Source organism: Gorilla gorilla, chromosome 3 (genome assembly GCF_029281585.2).
Source record: "Gorilla gorilla gorilla isolate KB3781 chromosome 3, NHGRI_mGorGor1-v2.1_pri, whole genome shotgun sequence".
NCBI classification, from domain to species: domain Eukaryota; kingdom Metazoa; phylum Chordata; class Mammalia; order Primates; family Hominidae; genus Gorilla; species Gorilla gorilla.
The window spans coordinates 211,381,896-211,397,447 of record NC_073227.2 but is presented as its reverse complement, the minus strand read 5'-3'; the positions used below and the strand labels follow the sequence as shown (position 1 = coordinate 211,397,447).

Here is a 15,552-nt window from a genome sequence, read left to right as displayed (position 1 = left end):
GGATGCAAAGGGGTCTGTCAAAGATTCAGTGAAATGAGGGTTTTTGGATATTCACAGCTAATAGATTAATGCATTAGGAATGAGCAAAAAAATTGATGGTAGTCAAACAGAGGGAGGGAGGTAGATTTTGAATAATTCAAAGCAGGAGTGTTTTGAAGATAAACAGAATAACTAAAAAGAAAGACTCAGATGAAAAGCCTAGATTTAAAGCATTTGAATCAAGAGGTGGTAATCTAGGAATTAGGTTGATTTCTTTTTTTTTAAATTTGTGTAGCTTTTTATTTTATTTTTTTATTATACTTTAAGTTTTAGGGTACATGTGCACAAAGTGCAGGTTTGTTACATAGGTATACATGTGCCATGTTGGTGTGCTGCACCCAGAAGACTGGTTAATTTCAATAACCTAAAAATCCACAAGGTGGGAGTGTTTCACTGAAGCCAGTTGTTAGAGAAACGTTAGAACCAACTTCCTTTTTTTCTCTGTCCCTTCTTCTCTGCTTTCTTCTTTTCTCCTCCTCCTCCTCCCTTTGCTCTCCTTCTTCTCTCTCTGTTTTTCTAATCATGAAAAACAAACAAAAAAAAACTATGAGCAAGAGCACAGAAAAAAGACTAGCAAAGACTGCAGTTATTGAAAGTATCAGATACAGAAAATAAAATAACTATACTTAGTATGTTTAAAGTGAAAAAAAAATTAAAAATATCATCATGGAACAGGAAACTCTGGAGAATGGCCAAGAAGATTACAAGAAAACAAATAGAATGTCCATAGAAAATAACATAATTGAAATTTAAACCCAAATGAGTGGTTTTAACAGAATATTAGTATGTTAGAAGCAGTTGAAGAGTGAACTAGTAAACTGTAATATAGGTCAGAAGGGGCTATCCAAAATGAACACAGGAATAAAGACATGGAAAATAAGAAACATGTAGTTAGGAGACATGGAAGACAGAGGGGGAAACGCTAAAAAATTTCAAGGAGTGTTTCAGAAGGAGAGGAAGGAGATCATGAATCAGTGTATATATTTTTTAAATTTTATTTTATGTTCTGGGATACACGTGCAGAAAGTGTAGGTTTGATACTAGGTAAACGTGTGCCATGGTGGTTTGCTGCACCCATCAACCCATCACCTAGGTATGAGGCCCTGCATGCATTAGCTATTTGTCCTGATGGTCTCCTACCCCTGTCCCCCTGAGAGGCCCTGGTGTGTGTTGTTCCCCTCCATGTATCCACGTGTTTGTCCTGATGGTCTCCTACCCCCTGTCCCCCTGAGAGGCCCTGGTGTGTGTTGTTCCCCTCCATGTATCCATGTGTTTGCTCTCATTGTTCAACTCCCTCTTACGACTGAGAACATGTGGTGTTTGGTTTTCTGTTCCTGTGTTAGTTTGCTGAGGATGGTGGCTTCCAGCTTCATCCATGTCCCTGCAAAGAACATGATCTCATTTATTTTAACGGCTGCATAGTATTCCATGGTGAATATATATCACATTTTCTTTATCCAATATATCATTGATGGGCATTTGAGTTGATTCCATGTATTTTCTATCGTAAATAGTGCTGCAATAAACATGTGTGCATGTATATGTATGTGTGTGTGTATATATATGTAGTTATATATATGTATATATATGTGTATATATCTGTGTATATATATACACATATATATACATTTACATATATAATATATGTATATATGTATATATCTGTGTATATATATGTATGTATATATATTTTTTGAGATGGAGTTTTGCTCTTGTTGCCCAGGATGGAGTGCAATGGTATGATCTTGGCTCACTTTAACCTCTGCCTCCTGGGTTCCAGCGATTCTCCTGCCTCAGCCTCCAAAGTAGCTGGTATTACAGGTGTGCACCACTATACCTGGCTAGTTTTTGTATTTTCAGTAGAGATGGAGTTTCCCCATGTTGGCTAGGCTGGTCTCAAACTCCTGTCCTCAGGTGATCCACCCGCCTTGGCCTCCCAAAGTGCTGGGATTACAGGTGTGAGCCACTGCACCCAGCCCTGTACATGTATCTTTATAATAGAATGATTTATATTCCTTTGGGCATATACCCAGTAAAGGGATTGCTGGGTCAAATGGCATTTCTGGTTCTAGATCTTTGAGGAATTTTCACACTGTCTTCCACAGTGAATGAACTAATTTACATTCCCACAAACAGTGTAAAAGCATTCCTATTTCTCCACAGCCTTACCAGCAACTGTTGTTTCTGGAGTTTTTAATAATCACCATTAAGACTGGCGTGAGATAGTATCTCATTGTGGTTTTGAGTTGCATTTCTCTAATGATCAGTGATTTGAGCTTTTTTTCATATGTTTGTTGGCCACATACATGTCTTCTTTTGAGAAGTGTCTGTTCATGTCCTTTGGCCGATTTTTGATGGGTTTTTTTTTCTTGTAAATTTAAGTTCTCCATAGGAGCAGATGCTCTAATTGCTTGGAGGTCTGCCTATGTGTGGAGATGAGAGGGCCCCACTGCACTATAATCTCAGCACAGGAAGGTTGGGGAAGCTCAGGCTGCTGGTCCAGTCAAGTGGGTACTCCACATACCTGGAAATCTGCCTGGCCATAGACTGGAGAGGGCCCCACTGCACCACAACCTATGTTTATAAGTGGTGGGGTAGCTCAGTATGCTGGTCCAGGTAGACAGGTGCTCCAATGCCTGAATTTCTGCCTGGGGGTGAAGCAGAGAAAGCCCTGCTGTATCACATTCTCAGGGGAACAGGCTGGGGCACCCAGCAATGACACCTGCAGACTGGTTGTAGGTCTCCAAGCTGGCCCTGGCTGCAAGTTTCATCACCCAGGAGAAATTACAGCTGTAGCAGCTTTTCTGTTGCCCCGAGGCTGCGATGGGGGAAAGCACAATTCCAGCACATACTGCTGAGGTGTTTTCCACAATATGGCTGTGAAGGTCCCTACCAAGCCCCAAAGCAGTTGTTCCAATCTTTGGCCTGAGACTAAAATGCCTGTGCAGGCATTCTGCTGGGTCACAAAAAGAAAAAAAAAAAGCTGACTTTGCATGCATCCAGATTGAAAATGGCATCTTGCTCTTACTTCCTGGTCTGGGAAAATGTCTGCAGCTGTTCCCAGTGTCTTTGCTTCACAGCATCTCCAAGCCTCTCCCCATGTTGACTCCAGGCCTTGGGAGAAACAAAATGCAACAACTTGGCTGGGGTTGCTCAGATTCACAGTGAAAATGTCAGTTACAGAGGGAGGCTCTCTGCCTCTCTCACATGCTAGGACTTCACTCACTTTTTTAAGCTGGTTGCTGTCATGTTGACTGTTTGCCCACATTCTCCTTCTTGGGATCTAGGATGTCCCTCATGATTCTGGTGGATTCCCGTTTTCCTTCTTGACTTAGAGCTCACAGAGTTGACCTTTGTGCACTCTCTTGCTATTTCGAAGTGGCCGAGGCACACTAAAAGCCTCTAATTTATCATCTTGGGAAAAAAAAAAACAGGGAAGTTTGCTTTTGCAAATTGTTGTTTGTGGGGGTCTGTCCTGCAGACCCCAGCTGCACGAGGGATGAATAATGTGCTCAGACACCAATTATTCAGTGAAAGAGCCGCTAGGGGGCTGGGCCGTGCACAGAAAGAGTTCTGGCAGCCACGAGCCCTGACTAGCTAGCCCTGCCAGCATTTATTGAAAAAACATTAAATGACAGGGGCTTTTAGTCAACACAAATAGAGGGTAATTAACCTGGTCACCCTCCCCCGAGAGAGAGCCATCCTGCCTGTGAATGATCAAAGGTTGGCTTCAGGACCACATGAGTAAACAAGTTATTTAGATAAACTCCCTTACGTTCCTTTGCACCTACTTTAAGCTATTTACTCAAGGAAGGATTAGGCTGCCTTCATTCAGATCTATTACTGAAGCTATGCAACACCCCCAGCCTTCCATGAAGGTTTGTGTCGATTTCTTATAACTATCTTTAAAATTTTTCCCACCAGCCTGACTGAACTCCCACAGTTGTTGCTACTTTTTGAAATTGAAATACTTCTAGGAAGACTGATTAAGAACAATATAGAGAAAAGACATATTTTTCAAACTCCTGATGAAAAAGAAACATCCGTATTAATATATAGCTAATAAAAAGATAAGAGATGTTGTGGAAAACTTCATGCAAGGGTGCCCACTCTCAGAACTTCTATTCAATATAGTACTGGATGTCCTAGCCAGAGCAATTAGGCAAAAGAAAGAAATAAAAGGCATGAAAATTGGAAAGGAAGAAGTTAAATTGTTTCTGTTTGCAGTTGACATGATCTTATATATATAGAAAACACCAATAACTCTGCCAAAAAATTTAGAATTCATAAATGAATTTAGTAAAGTTGCAGGATACAATGTGAACATACAAAATTCAGTAGCATTTCTACACATCAACAACAAACTATACAAAAAAAGAAATCAAGAAAACAATCCTATTTATAACAGCAACAAAAAATAAAATACTTAGATGTAAATTTAAACAGAGAGGTGAATGATCTTTACACTGAAAACTACAAAATATTGATGAAAGCAATTGAAGAAGCCACAAATAAATGGAAAGATATCTCATGTTCATGGATTGGAAAAAGTAATATATTTGAAATGTCCATACTATCCAAAGTGATGTACATATTGAATGCAATCTCTATCAAAATTCCTGTGACATTTTCCCACAGAAATAGAAAAACAACTCTCAAATCTGTATGGAACCACAAAAAACTCTGAAAAGCCAAAATAATCTTGATCAAAAAAAGCAAGGCAGGAGATATCACATTACCTGACTTCAAATTATACTACATAGCTATAGCAATTGAAACACCATGGTACTGGCAAAAACGCAGACACATAGACCAATTACACAGAATAAAGAGCCCATAAATAAATCTACATATTATAGTCAATTGACTTTCAACAAAGGTGCCAGGAACACACATGGGGAAAGAACAGTCTCTTCAAAAAATGGTGTTGAGAAAACTGAATGTCCACAAGATTGACATTAGGCCCTTATTTCATACCATATAAAAATATAAACTCAAAATAAGTTAGACTTAAATGTAAGACCTAGCGCTATAGAACTCCTAGAAGAAAACAGGGGAATAACTCCAAGACATTGGTCTGGGCAATAATATTTTATGATATGACTCTAAAGCACAGGCAAGAAAAGCAACAAAACACAAATGGAATAGCATCAACCTAAAAAGCTTCTGCACAGCAAAAGAAAGTCAACAGAGTGAAGTGATAACCTACAAAATGGGAGAAATTATCTGCAAACTATACATTTGATAAGAGGCTAATGTCCAAAATATCTTAGGAACTCAAACAATTCAATAATAAGAAAACAAGTAACCCTAATGAAAAATTAACAAAGGATCTAAATAGACATTTCTCAAAAGAAGACATACAAATGGCCAACAGATATATAAAAATGCTAATTATCACTGATTATCAGAGAAATGCATATTAAAACTACAATAAAATGCTATTTCACATCCGTTAGAATGGCTGTTACAGAAAAGGCAGAAGATACCAAGTGTTGGAGAGGATGTGGAGAAAAGGAAAACCTTGTAATTGTTGAGAATGTAAATTATTTCGGCCATTGTAAAAGACAGTATAAATGATTCTCTAAAAATAGAACTACCATATGATCCAGCAAGGCTATTTCTGGGCATATATTAAAAAGATATCAAATCAGTGTGTCAATGAGTTATCTGTACTCCCATATTTATTGTAGCATTATTCACAACAGCCAAGATGTGGAATTAACTTAAGTATCCATCGACACATGAGTGGATGAAGAAAATGTGGTACACATACACAGTAGAATAGTATACAACCTTAAAAAATAAAAAAAGTATCATTTGTTGACAACATGAATGAACTGGGAGGACATTATACTGAGTAAAATAATCCAGGCACAGAAAGCCAAATACTGCATAATCTCACTTGTATGTGGAGGTCTAAGAAGGCTGAACACATACAAGTACAGAGTAGAATGAGGGTTACCAGGAGGATTGGGTAGATGTTGGTCAAAGGGTACAAAATTGCATTGTACAGGAGGAATGAATTCAACAGATCTAGTGTGCAATATGGTGACTACAGTGGATAACAATGTATTGTTTTTAAATTTAATTTTTTTGGGTACATAGCAGGTATATACATTTATGGGGTACATGAAATATTTTGGTATAGGCATGCAATGTACAATAAGTACATAATGGAAAATTGGATATTCATCCCCTCAAGCATTTATTCCTTGTGTTATAAACAATCCAATTATACTCTTTCAGTTATTTTTAAATGTATAATTGAATTTTAGACTGCAATCCCCCTGTTGTGCTATCAAATACTAGGTCTTATTAAATCTTTCTATTTTTTGTACCCATTAATCATCCCCCACCTCTCCCAACCCCCACTACCCTTCACAGCCTCTGGTATACTTCCTTCTACTCTCTATCTCCATGAGTTCAATTGTTTGCTTTTTAGATTCGACAAATAAGTGATAACACATAGTATTTGTCTTTTTGTGCCTGGCTTATTTCACTTAACATAAGGACCTCCAGTTTCATCCATGTTGTTGCAAATGACAGGGTCTCATTCTTTTTTATGGCTGAATAGTACTCCATTGTATATAAGTACCACATTTTCTTTATTCATTCATCTGTTGATGGACACTTAGGTTGACTCCATAACTTCGCTATTGTAAACAGTGCTGCAACAAATATGGGAGTGCATATATCTCTTCAATATACTGATTTCTTTTTTGGAGGGTATATATGCATCAATGGGATTGCTGGACCACATGGTAGCTCTATTTTTAGTTTTTTGAGGAGACTTCAAACTGTTCTCCATAGGGGTTGTACTTGTATTCTTCAAAATTGCTAAGAGTAGATTTTTAAGTGTTCTCATAAAAAAAGATAAGCATGTAAGGTAATGCATATGTTAGCTTAACATGGCTAATTTACAATGAATATATATTTCAAAACATATATAATTTCAACATACCAGAATCTCTGGGACACATTCAAAGCAGTGTGTAGAGGGAAATTTATGGCACTAAATGCCCACAAGAGACAGCAGGAAAGATCCAAAATGGACACCCTAACATCACAATTAAAAGAACTAGAAAAGCAAGAGCAAACACATTCAAAAGCTAGCAGAAGGCAAGAAATAACTAACATCAGAGCAGACCTGAAGGAAATAGAGACACAAAAATCCCTTCAAAAAATTAATGAATCCAGGAGCTGGTTTTTTGAAAGGATCAACAAAATTGATAGACCGCTAGCAAGACTAACAAAGAAGAAAAGAGAGAAGAATCAAATAGACGCAATAAAAAATGATAAAGGGGATATCACCCCCGTTCCCACAGAAATACAAACTACCATCAGAGAATACTACAAACACCTCTACACAAATAAACTAGAAAATCTAGAAGAAATGGATAAATTCCTCGACACATACACCCTCCCAAGACTAAACCAGGAAGAAGTTGAATCTCTGAATAGACCAATAACAGGCTCTGAAATTGTGGCAATAATCAATAGCTTACCAACCAAAAAGAGTCCAGCACCAGATGGATTCACAACTGAATTCTACCAGAGGTACAAGGAGGAACTGGTACCATTCCTTCTGAAACTATTCCAATCAATAGAAAAAGAGGGAATCCTCCCTAACTCATTTTATGAGGTCAGCATCATCCTGATACCAAAGCCGGGCAGAGACACAACCAAAAAAGAGAATTTTAGACAAATATCCTTGATGAACATTGATGCAAAAATCCTCAATAAAATACTGGCAAACTGAATCCAGCAGCACATCAAAAAGCTTATCCACCATGATCAAGTGGGCTTCATCCCTGGGATGCAAGGCTGGTTCAATATACGCAAATCAATAAATGTAATCCAGCATTTAAACAGAACCAAAGACAAAAACCACATGATTATCTCAATAGATGCAGAAAAGGCCTTTGACAAAATTCAACAACCTTCATGCTAAAAACTCTCAATAAATTAGGTATTGATGGGACATATCTCAAAATAATAAGAGCTATCTATGACAAACCCACAGCCAATATCATACTGAATGGGCAAAAACTGGAAGCATTCCTTTTGAAAACTGGCACAAGACAGGGATGCCCTCTCTCACCACTCCTGTTCAACATAGTGTTGGAAGTTCTGGCCAGGGCAATCAGGCAGGAGAAGGAAATAAAGGGTATTCAATTAGGAAGAGAGGAAGTCAAATTGTTCCTGTTTGCAGATGACATGATTGTATATCTAGAAAACCCCATTGTCTCAGCCCAAAATCTCCTTAAGCTGATAAGCAACTTCAGCAAAGTCTCAGGATACAAAATCAATGTACAAAAATCACAAGCATTCTTATACACCAATAACAGACAAACAGAGAGCCAAATCATGAGTGAACTCCCATTCACAATTGCTTCAAAGAGAATCAAATACCTAGGAATCCAACTTACAAGGGACATGAAGGACCTCTTCAAGGAGAACTACAAACCACTGCTCAATGAAATAAAAGAGGATACAAAGAAATGGAAGAACATTCCATGCTCATGGGTAGGAAGAATCAATATCGTGAAAATGGCCATACTGCCCAAGGTAATTTATAGATTCAATGCCATCCCCATCAAGCTACCAATGCCTTTCTTCACAGAATTGGAAAAAACTACTTTAAAGTTCATATGGAACCAAAAAGAGCCCTCATTGCCAAGTCAATCCTAAGCCAAAAGAACAGAGCTGGAGGCATCACGCTACCTGACTTCAAACTATACTACAAGGCTACAGTGATCAAAACAGCATGGTACTGGTACCAAAACAGAGATATAGATCAATGGAACAGAACACAGCCCTCAGAAATAATGCCACATATCTACAACTATCTGATCTTTGACAAACCTGAGAAAAACAAGCAATGGGGAAAGGATTCCCTATTTAATAAATGGTGCTGGGAAAACTGGCTAGCCATATGTAGAAAGATGAAACTGGATCCCTTCCTTACACCTTATACAAAAATTAATTCAAGATGGATTAAAGACTTAAACATTAGACCTAAAAGCATAAAAACCCTAGAAGAAAACCAAGGCATTACCATTCAGGACATAGGCATGGGCAAGGACTTCATGTCTAAAACACCAAAAGCAATGGCAACAAAAGCCAAAATTGACAAATGGGATCTAATTAACCTAAGAGCTTCTGCACAGCAAAAGAAACTACCATCACAGTGAACAGGCAACCTACAAAATGGGAGAAAATTTTCACAACCTACTCATCTAACAAAGGGCTAATATCCAGAATCTACAATGAATTCAAACAAATTTACAAGAAAAAAACAACCCCATCAAAAAGTGGGCAAAGGACATGAACAGACACTTCTCAAAAGAAGACATTTATGCAGCCAAAAAACACGTGAAAAAATGCTCACCATCACTGGCCATCAGAGAAATGCAAATCAAAACCACAATGAGATACCATCTCACACCAGTTAGAATGGCAATCATTAAAAAGTCAGGAAACAACAGGTGCTGGAGAGGATGTGGAGAAATAGGAACACTTTTACACTGTTGGTGGGATTGTAAACTAGTTCAACCATTGTGGAGGTCAGCGTGGCGATTCCTCAGTGATCTAGAACTAGAAATACCATTTGACCCAGCCATCCCATTACTGGGTATATACCCAAAGGACTATAAATCATGCTGCTATAAAGACACATGCACATGTATGTTTATTGCGGCACTATTCACAATAGCAAAGACTTGGAACCAAGCCAAATGTCCAACAATGCTAGACTGGATTAAGAAAATGTGGCACATATACAGCATGGAATACTATGCAGCCATAAAAAAGGATGAGTTCATGTCCTTTGTAGGGACATGAATGAAATTGGAAATCATCATTCTCAGTAAACTATCGCAAGGACAAAAATCCAAACACCGCATGTTCTCACTCATAGGTGGGAATTGAACAATGAGAACACATGGACACAGGAAGGGGAACGTCACACTCTGGGGACTGTTGTGGGGTGGGGGGAGGGGGGAGGGTTAGCATTGGGAGATATACCTAATGCTAAATGACAAGTTAATGGGTGCAGCACACCAGCATGGCACATGTACACATATGTAACTAACCTGCACATTGTGCATATGTACCCTAAAACTTAAAATATTATAATAATAAAATAAAAACATATATAATTTTATTTATCTGATAAAATAAATATAAAATATGAAACTATATTAATAAATTTGACAGTCATAAGAAATGGTCAAGTTCCTATGAAAAACACCTATTTTTATGAAATGATCAGAAAAAAACTAGAAAAACTGAGTAGTTTTTTTTCATTGTAGAAATTTTATTTATACAATTTTTTTTCACTGTAGAAAGAACTCCAGGGCCAGGTGGGTGCAATAATGATTTCTACCAAATATTTAATAAAGAAATAATGCCAATGTTACATGAATATTTTTAGAGAATTGGGAAGACATAACACTTTCCAACTTGTTTATGTGGTGGTACATCCTTGATAATAAAACCATACAAGGATATTAAAATAAATGAAATTATAGACTAATATACTACATAATAATTCTAAACAAAAATGTTTGCAAATATAATCCAAGAATATACTCCAAAGAAAAATACATCGTGACTAAGTGCAGTAATTTCAAGGACATATGGTTTAAAATTAGAAAACCAAAAAATGAAATTAACCACATTAACTGAATAAAAGAAAAAAATATGGTTATTTCAATAGCTGCGGGAAGAGCACTTGTTCACATTTGAAACTGTTTGTAATAATAACTCAACAAACTAGGATTAGAAGAGAACTGATGTAAATATCTTAATATATACACAAAAACTACTCTCAACATTATAAATAATCATGACATATTAAACAGTTTCATTCCAACATGAGGAACAAGGTACACATGTCCAGCTCAACACTTTATTCATCATTAAAATAATACTGTGCAGTAAAATTAACAAGGAAAAATTTTAAAAGATCACAAAAGAAAACTACAAATCCTTATCCCTGATCAACACAGATGTAAAAATACTCTACAAAATTTTAGCAAACTGAAGCCAACAGTGCATCAAAAAGATAATTCATCATGATCAAGTGGGCTTTATTCCAGGGGTGCTTGAATGGTTCAAAATAGACAAATCAATAGACATGATTCGCCACATAAACGGAACTGAGAACAAAAACCCTATGATCATCTCATTAGATGCAGAATAAGCATTTGATAAAATCCAACATCTGTTTATGATAAAAACCCTCAACAATATAGGTATAGATGGAGTATACCTCAAAAAATGAGTCATCTATGACAAAGCCACAGCCAACGTCATCCTGGATGGGCAAAAGTTGGAAGTGTTGCTTCTAGAAACTGGAGAAAAGCAAGGATGTTCACTTTCATCATCCTTATTCAACACAGTACTGGAAGTGCTAGCCAGAGCTATCAGAAAGGAGAAAGAAATAAAAGGTATACAAATTAGAAAAGAAGTCAAATGATCTCTGCTCACTGATGACATGACTGTAGGCCTAGAAAACCCTAAAGTCTTCAGAAGACTCCTAGACTTGATAAGCGACTTTGGTAAAGTCTTGGGATAAACAAGCCACAAAAATCAGTTGTATTTCTATACACCAAAAACATTCAAGCTGTTTGAATGTTTGTTGAGATTAATTTGTTGAGAACCAAATTAAGAACTCAACTGAATTTACAATAGCCATGAAAAATACCTAGGAATGCATAAGTATATAAATGAAAGATCTCTACAAGGAGAACTACAAAATACTAATGAAAGAAATTATAGATGACATAAACAAATGGAAAAACATCCCATGCTCATGGATTAGAAAAATCAATAGCTAAAATGACCATATCACCCATACAATCTATAGAGTTAATGCAATCCCCATCAAATTACCAACGTTATTTTTCACAAAATTAAAAAAATCCTAAAGTTCATATGGAGCCAAAAAAATATCCCAAATAGCCAAAGCACTTCTAAGCAAAAAACAAAGCAAAACAAAACAAAGCCCCCAGAACAAAAGACAAATATCGTTCCTACAAATGAAGACCAATGGTAATGCTTATCTGTTCATGGTAGAAGTGTAAATTGGTAGGATTGTTAAAAAAATAGTGTAGCATTTCATGGTAATGTTGAATAACTCAATAATTTTACTTTTAAGTATATACCCCAGAGGATATCTTGCACATATGAACCAGGAGATTTACAAAAGAATGTTCATAGCAGCATTGTTTGTAATGGTTAAAAACTGGAAAAATTTCAAGTGTTCATCAACAATAGATCTGAGGAATGAAGTCCGACATATTCATGTAGCAGAATATCATATAGCAATACGAATGGATAAATTACAGCAACATTCAACAAGGCTGTATTATGCAAACTTATTATTGAATCAAGGTGAAAGTACCTTCTGATAAAGGTGAAAGAACTTCTACAAAATAATTTCATTTGTATAAGTTTCAAAGAACCAAACTAAATAATGCATCATTTGAGAACCATTAAAGTCTATTAAAAAACACATACAATGCAATGGAAGGATAGTGGTCATATCCAGCAGGAAATAAAGGAGAACACAATTGGCAAGGAGCACCCAATGGGCGTCTAAGGCACTAGGAAAGTTCTATTCTGTTCCCAATCCTCCAAGACATCTAGTTTTTTTATTTTCTATTTTTCTGAGACATGGTGGCCCAGGCTGGAGTACAATGGTGTGATCTTGGCTCACTGCAAGCTGTGTCCTGGGCTTAAGTGATCCTCCCACCTCGGCCTCCCAAAGTACTGGGATTACAGGTGTGAGCCACCATGGCCGGCAAATGTTCTATTTCATATCCTGTATGGTGGACACATAGATGTTCACTTTTTTATTATTCCTTGAACACTAAGTATATGTTTTGTTATATTCTCTGTGGAATACCTCCTTATTTCTCAGTCAATTCAGGATACCTCCTTACCCCCATCCCCTTTTTACTTTTCGTCATGTCATATAGTTTCTGAGATACAGAAAAGCTTACATATTATCCTGTCATCAGAGCGGCATGGAGGCATTTGGTAGAATAAATATTATTTGTTGATTATTCATCCTTTCCTTTCACTTTACAGAGTCAATCAAACACCAGGTCATGTTAATTTTACTGTAACACACATTTCTTGAATTTGCCTCCTTATCTCTATTTCCACTATTCAATTCAGACCTTGATCATCACTCATCTGCATTGTAGTTGCATTTTTCTAATTATTCTGTTTCTAGTCTTGTTCTAAAATCTTTTTTCCTCCCGCAATGCAGCTAGAGTGGTCAATTTAAAGCATCATCTATCTCAAATACAAAAAACCAAACACCGCATGTTTTCACTCACAGGTGGGACTTGAACAAGGAGAACATGGACACAGGAAGGGGAATATCACACACCGGGGACTGTTGTGGGGTGGGGGGAGGGGGGAGGGATAGCGTTAGGAGATATACCTAATGTAAATGACGAGTTAATGGGTGCAGCACACCAACATGGCACATGTATACATATGTAACAAACCTGCACGTTGTGCACATGTACCCTAGAACTTAAAGTATAATAAAAATAAATATTAAAAAAATGAAGCATCACCTTTATTAAAACATTTAATGGTCCTACTATTCCTTATGCTATAAATTTCTTATAATGTAATAAATATTTTTCCGTAATTGTGACTCTCTTCTATAGCTCTTGTTACTCCCGATATTCTTCTAATTATCAGGCAGTAGCACAAAGCTGCTCACACCTCTTTACACATCTCTTTATTTTAGGCCTTCTTGTATTTGCTCATGCTGTTCCTTTTTGTTTGAAAAACTTACACATTTCTTCATTTGGTTAATCCTTGCACACTTTCAAGACTCATTTGAGGCCTCATTGACTTTGGAAACCTTCCCTGTAATCTTGTATTATTAATTTATCTTCGTTTTCACTTATTAGCTCTTATTAGATTACTGTCCTTACATGTATAACTCTCCCACTAGATAGTAAGCTTTTGGACGGCAGAGATGATGTCTCATTCATCTTTGCATCTTTAGCACCCAGCCTGGTTTCTGGTTTCCTATAGTCACTCAGTGTTGAGCTAAACCATATTTTTGGGGCAATGACTTGACAATGCAGTATCATGATGGAACTATCACAGATGGACAGAATGAGTCTCTTGATTCCTACATTTATTTTTCTATTGATATAGCTGATTTAAAAAGAAACCTCTGTTAATTATATAATCATGTAATTACCCTGACATAACATCAAACTCCATAAATTACTTTCCATCTCTGCCTCTCTCTCTTTCTATATATATATAACATATACATGTTACAAAAATGCACAGGGAATAAATATGAGCAAAATGGTAAGAAGTGCAGGTTCTAGGTCAGATTTCCTGCATTTACTTGCAGGCTACACCAACTTTAGAGAAAAGATTTAGTGAAAAATAAAAATGAATCATTAATACACCACTTGGCACCGATAAATTATTCGGTAAACATTAACATATTTGCATTTATGTTTAACCATGGGTTTAAGTGATTATCCAGAAATCTCCCTCTCTTTGACTATGTTTGAATATTAGATACTTCTTAATTTATGTTTGCTCTGAATGTTTTTTTCACTCGTTGTATACTCATGGACCATTTTATGTGTTTCAGGAATTGATATTTTATTTAAAAACTGTTACTATAGAAAATTAACTTTTGGATAGTCCTGTTGAGACTAAAACTATCATTTGTAAGATCATTACTCCGATCATTGGTGTTAACACTTTGCATTAATTAAAATTTTTTATGGACATATAATAAGTATTTCTCCCACCTAGATTTTTGTGGCTATCATTTTATTCATTCCATTGCTTTTTTCTCCCAGTTTGCTATGAGGAAGTTGATAAGTAGGTAGGCAAAACGGTAGATCGTTTTGGCAGCTTCAGTGTATTTAAGTGCCTGTGATGAGGCTGTGGTTTATTTTTCTAATGTAGAATTCATAATGTAGAATAAATTTGAAAAACATAAATTTTTTTTCCTGCACATTGTGCACATGTACCCTAGAACTTAAAGTATGATAAAAATATACATATATAAAAAATTAAAAACATAAATTTATTTGCACAGCTTTTTCTTTCTGCTATTTTTATTCAATGATTATTTGCTTCCCTTGTTATTTAAGAGCTGACTTTTGGCTTCATGGCCAAAAATAAAATTCTTAGTAGGAGGAAGTAAATGTGATTTACTGATGAAGATGCCACCCCCAAGTGACCCATTAACCACTTTCCCTACGTTACCCTGGGACAACCAAAGTGATTCCAGGAGACAATTCCCGTGACAAGTGATTTCTGGCTGGCAGTGCCAGGTCTCTGAAGTTCCACTTGGCCACTGCCCAAGAACAATTAGTGCCGTTAGTTAACTACCTTTACTATGACAGCATTTTGTGTAACTCTTTGCACAGGGGAGTTTTATGCAACAGACAGAAACTTTCTGAGTTGTTCTGATTGCCTTGAAGATGCCCTGTTTTA

At 36.6% G+C, this 15,552-nt stretch overlaps 1 long non-coding RNA gene across 1 annotated transcript in view; it reads right to left on the bottom strand.

The window, feature by feature from the left end:
- Window positions 1–263: 263 nt before the first annotated feature.
- The window catches only part of LOC134758394 (uncharacterized), a 61,134-nt gene continuing 45,845 nt past the window's right edge, over window positions 264–15,552 (bottom strand). Inside the window, exons 2-4 of the long non-coding RNA XR_010133582.1 lie at window positions 3,266–3,453; window positions 3,068–3,153; window positions 264–555 (exon numbers count right to left, since the gene is read on the bottom strand). This is a non-coding gene — a long non-coding RNA (uncharacterized lncRNA). The remainder of the gene's footprint in view (window positions 556–3,067; window positions 3,154–3,265; window positions 3,454–15,552) is intronic.